At 45.9% G+C, this 5,631-nt stretch overlaps 1 long non-coding RNA gene across 1 annotated transcript; it reads right to left on the minus strand.

The window, feature by feature from the left end:
* Positions 1 to 2,702: 2,702 nt before the first annotated feature.
* On the minus strand, positions 2,703 to 5,429 carry LOC311599148. The gene is made up of 2 exons (XR_014779785.1): positions 4,656 to 5,429; positions 2,703 to 3,343 (listed from the first exon to the last, which is right to left on the minus strand). It is a non-coding gene; the product is annotated as an uncharacterized lncRNA (long non-coding RNA).
* Positions 5,430 to 5,631: the final 202 nt, after the last annotated feature.

Raw genomic sequence — 5,631 nt, forward strand, 5'->3', positions numbered from 1 at the left:
TTCTATATATTATTGGACTGCATTCCAAGTATTTTAAGAACACATTTTTGGTTACAATTTCTCATGTATTAATACAGTGTGATATTTCTGGTTGTTGAAATAGTTCATCTTATGGTAGCATTATCTCAAATACTTTTGTAAATGAAACAAAATATATGAAATGAACATACATTAAAATGATGTGATAGTTTTGCTAATCTTTGTTGTTGGTTGAAAAGATTGCACACAAAAATGTACAGCTGTGGATGGCCTTTGGAACCTAACTTAGCTGACCCTGCTCATCAGAAGGGTCATCAACACATGCAAGGTCCTTGTGCCAACTAGGAAAGGATGTCTATTCAAGGGGAAAGGGCAGAAATTGCCTGTCCTTTGCTTCGTTTTCTTAGAACTGAAAGTTTCTTTGGAGAGCTGGGCCTGGAAGAAATGATGAGCTTGTGCTTTTGCAATTTGAGTGGAGGATAGAATAAAGCAAATCTTTCATTACAATAGAAGAATCTTATATTACAAGTGAAAGAAACTTAAGATTCTGTCCCCGGGTACAGGTTGAAGTTGTTTATTTGGCATCAGGTATCAGGAAGGCCAATGTATCCTTAACTTGCATTTCTAGGTTTCATTCTCCATGTTCAATTGCTGTCTTGTCTTTCCCTTTCCCACAATCCCACTGAGCTCGATTCTGCACTAGCTAATGAAGACAATTCTATCGCATGTGCTAGTGACTCCATTTGATTGCTCTTTTCTTTTCCATGTGATTGCAGCTTTTTAAGTTTTAATTGTATTAGTTTATTCAGATTACAATAAATTGTTATCCCATTACTTGTATCCTCCCACCATCCTGTTTTCACCCTATTCTCCTCCCCTAGGTCTAAGACAGAGGGGGACCTCCTCCTCAACTATATGGTCATAGGCTATTAAGTCTCATCTTGGTAACCTGCTTATTCTTTCTTTGAGTGCCATCAGGCCTCCCCACCAAGGGGAGGTGGTCAAATATGGAGCACCAGAGTTCATGTCAGAGTCAGTCCCCACTCTCCACATAACTGTGGAGAATGCCCTATCCATTGGGTAGGCAATGGTGCTTATTGGAAGCAGTTTCTGAAGTTGCATTTATTTGATTTCAACTTTAAATTTTCTTCTCAAGTATGTAAGACAGTAATCAATCTAAAGCCTGCATCAGCTTGTTGTTGGCAAAGGAAAAATTCACTTTTCAAAGAAACAGCTCTGGAAAATCTCTACAAAGCAAATTGAGAATCCAGGAGCTCTCATTAAAGAAAACTCAATGACTAGGTGTAAAGAAACAATAAGCCTGGATTTGCTGAGGCTCACAACTGTGGGAAGCCGCGCCCACATTCGCCATTACAAGATGGCGCTGACATCCTGTGTCCCATGCTGACAAACAACTAATCTGCACATGTGCGAAGGGATTTTCCACTCGTTGTGCTCTGCCTCTCCCGTGGCATCATCTTGCCTGATGAGCAACAGCCAATCAGGGACTGACACGTCCTAAGCGGAGGACAGTTTCCTATATAAGGGAGGGGCTTCTGCTGTTTGCTCTCTCTGTCTCCGTTTTACGTGTTGTAAGCTTATGCTCTCCCTCTCAAGATGCATTAAAGCTTTACTGCAGAAGGATCCTGTTTGTGTGTGCAGCGTCGTTCTTGCTGACGAGATGGTAACGCTAGCCACATATGGTGCCGAAACCCGGGAAGACCACACCATCGTCAGCACCTTTGGAGAGCCCCTGACTACAGGGAGGATTCAGAACTGCAGGGTTGGTAAGTTCGGAGAGGTATGCATATTTCTGAAATTCTTGGGCTGATTCTAGCTGTAATGTTTACTGCCGTAATTGTCAAGAGGGCAGTAGATGAAGGACAGGTCGCCCTAGAAGTTCAGGATAGCATGTCAGAAACTGAACGTAGTGAGAGGTTGGGTGCGGGCAGGAAGAAGAATGCCCGTAAAAAGAAAAAAGCTCAGGACCCTCCTGTAAAAGGAGTGCAACCCCCCTCAGGACCTAGTTCACCACCAGGAAAAATATCGCAAAGGTTTTATCCTTTAAAGGATCTTGAGGCATTGAATATTGATAGCTCTACAAGCTTTAATACCTCTGACAATGAGACTCCTGATTTGGAGGAAGAAGCCGAATTAGAGGAAGAGGCAGTCAGGTATGAGGAAGAGAGATACCACCTAAACGAAGGAGAGGGTAATAAACAACCCTCCCTCAATTTATCTCGTAGGGTGGTACCCACTGCTCCTCCACCCTACGAACTGCAGTCTGGATTTTCCTTCTGGCCGGAAAAGATTCGTAAAAAATTACATAATTTTTTTCCTGTGTTTGAAACAGAGAACGGGGGTCGAGTCCATGCGCCAGTGGAGTTCAATCTAATAAAGGACTTGGCTGAATCTGTTCGCAAATATGGGGTTAATGCAAATTTCACCCTGGTAATGTTAGAAAGAATTGGCGCTAGTGCCCCAACTCCTTCTGATTGGCAGATGGTGGCCAAGGCCGCACTTCCAGATATGGGCCAATATATGGAATGGAGAGCCCTGTGGTTCGAGGCCGCTCAAACACAGGCTCGGGCCAATGCCCTTGCACTTACCCCTGAACAGAGGGATTGGACCTTTGATTTGTTAACAGGTCAAGGTCAATTTACTGCAAATCAGGTAAATTACCATTGGGGAGCTTATGCTCGGATTTCACAAACTACAATTAGACAAGTTTTTCAGTCCGTGGTAAAGCGGGGGAGGGTTCTCAGGTTGTTGAGACAAGTTTTTCAGTCTGCGGTAAAGCGGGGGACGTTCGGAGACCCTTTAAAAGTGGGAAACTCTTCGTCATGTCTGATCAGGGTGGCTCAGAAAGGGCTGCTGAAAACTAAAGACTTGAGAGACTCATGCTAAAAATGGAGTCGCTCGCGCAGAAACAGCACAAGGAGGGTAGGAGGAGGAAGAAGGCGGAAGAGGCCACGCCCAAACGAGATAATCCGCCATCTTGGTGTGCCTCGGAACTGGCACCGCCGCCTTATGCGGACACTTCACCTTTATCAGCACCACAGGGGAACTATCAGTCTCTGTGCCCAGAGATTTGGAAACAGGCTCCTGCCACCTTCCCAGTGTTTGAGGATGCCAACACCAATGGCCATGATTAATGGAGGAGCATTTGGTAATACTACTTTCAGCTGGAATACATCTGACCTTTTTGAAACTTCTAACAGGTGATTCGGCTCAGATGCGAATGGAAATGTCAGGGTTATGCATTACATCTGTGCCATATAACAATTTTACACGTGCTACTAATTTGTCTTAAGAGTCTTTCAGCTTATCTCCAGGGGAACTGGTCCGCAGAGTTTGAAGAGATCTGCGCGCTGCCGCCATTGTTACATGAGTGGATGTATCTACCGCTGAAGGCCTTGCCTCCTGGATTCAACAAGCTATGCATCATCTTAAGGAGTGGGCAAGTATCGGGGCTTTAGCTATGGCCCTTCTGATTATCAGCTTCCTCTGCCTTGTGTTCCTTCGGCACTTGGTCATATCCCGAAACAGAGACCGTGCCCTAATTGCACAAACCTTCTATGCTATTGAGGCTGGACAGTCCCCTCAGGCTTGGCTGGCGGCCTTTAAGTCCTGATCCTCGTCACGTTCGGGGTGCAAGGCAAAGCACTGCACAGGAGGTACATTGTTTGCAGTTAATGGCTTCCTGGAGAGCACGTCTGATTGCATGTGGGCTGACACCCAAAATCCCACCTCCAGAAAAAGGTGTCGGTCGGGTCCAGAGCTAGGCTGGGGCCGAGCCCCTAGCTGAGTTCTGTTGTACATCAGTGGCCAGACTTCAGGGCGGGTTCCGCACATGATCAAGGTGAATAACCTGGGTTATATGGATGGTCATACATCAGTGCCCTCTGGAGATTAGACCTCTACTCTCACCGGTTTCGTCCTGCTCTTACAAAATAAAACAGGGGGGACTGTGGAGAGCTGCGATGTGCCATGCCTTAACAAGGCGCAGGTTTCCGCCATCCCGACGGCGAGCGCTCTCTAAGATAAACAAGTCCTTATATGGCAAAAGGCTGTGCAAGGGTAACTGGTGATCTGATGACGTGCAGTCCTGCTCTGATGCAGACATATGAGGAGGTGACACCTGGCATGAGCTGATTGGCCCTTGAGTTGTACTTAAGCTTGGCCCTTCCCTTTTTCGGGGCCATTCCCACTGAGCTTAATCCTGAGTAAAGATCTCGAGAAGAAGTCTGGTTGTTGGCTTCTTATTTCCGCTGGACGGTCCGGCACCGACAAGTGGTTTTAACTGGCCCAACTGGGCTGTGAACAAAAATTCCCTGGATTATGTGTTACCTCGGTTCAATATGAAAATTTCACTATAGCAGCTAATCTGTCAAAGAGTCTCTCTCAGTTTATTTTACAGAATTGGACAGCGGAGTTTGAACAGACCTTAAGAGAATTGCGGACTGCTATCATTCAAGTCAATTCCACACGGCTGGATCTGTCACTTACTGAGGGATTCTCGTCGTGGATATCCTCAGCCTTCTCCTTCTTTAAAGAATGGGTTGGGGTTGGATTGTTTTGAGCTGTAATCTGCTGTGGATTAGTGTTGACCCTATGTTTGGTCTGTAAACTCAGGGCTCAAACAAAAAGAGACAAGGTGGTTATCACCCAAGCACTTGCTGCTTTAGAGTCTGGGACCTCCCCTGATATGTGGCTAACCATGCTTAAGCAATAAGTCACTGGCTGCTCAGCTCTTGCACCCTCAGAGTCTCATCTCATTGCACGAGGTAGAGTGAGTAAGCTTCAGCAGCCCTGGAGAGTTGCATAGCGAAGTATTGCAGTAGAATGGCTCTGCGGCATATATGAGCTAATTCTAGGGAGGCATGTCATCTTGCATGAAGGTTGCATGCCCCAGTGTCCTTCCCCCAGAAAAAACGGCACAGGGCCAGGCTATGACCTCTCCGGGTGAAGAGCTTAGGGGAGAGTTGTGTATGCAGGCCTGATATTTTGTTTGGAGATTTGACCTCTGTCTCCACTCTCCCTATTGGGTGTCTTATTGCTTCTTAATAAAAAGAAAAGGGGGAGATGTGGGAAGCCGCGCCCACATTCGCCATTACAAGATGGCGCTGACATCCTGTGTCCCATGCTGACAAACAACTAATCTGCACATGTGCGAAGGGATTTTCCACTCGTTGTGCTCTGCCTCTCCCGTGGCATCATCTCGCCCGATGAGCAACAGCCAATCAGGGACTGACACGTCCTAAGCGGAGGACAGTTTCCTATATAAGGGAGGGGCTTCTGCTGTTTGCTCTCTCTGTCTCCGTTTTACGTGTTGTAAGCTTATGCTCTCCCTCTCAAGATGCATTAAAGCTTTACTGCAGAAGGATCCTGTTTGTGTGTGCAGCGTCGTTCTTGCTGACGAGACGGTAACGCTAGCCACACACAACATTCTTCAAAAAGTGGAAGATCTCTTATGGGGCCTAAACATTTTATCATGTATCACATATAGACACTACTTTTAATTATATGCATACACTAACATCAACTATCAGAACACCCTGGCTTGGTAGGGGACAGGTATCATAGGAAATGTGGCAGGAAGAAAAGCAAATGCTCTTGTCATTATTAGAAATAATTCTTGGTGAAAAAATG

Source organism: Acomys minous, assembly GCF_964271855.1.
Source record: "Acomys minous genome assembly, chromosome: 1".
Lineage (NCBI taxonomy): Eukaryota > Metazoa > Chordata > Mammalia > Rodentia > Muridae > Acomys > Acomys minous.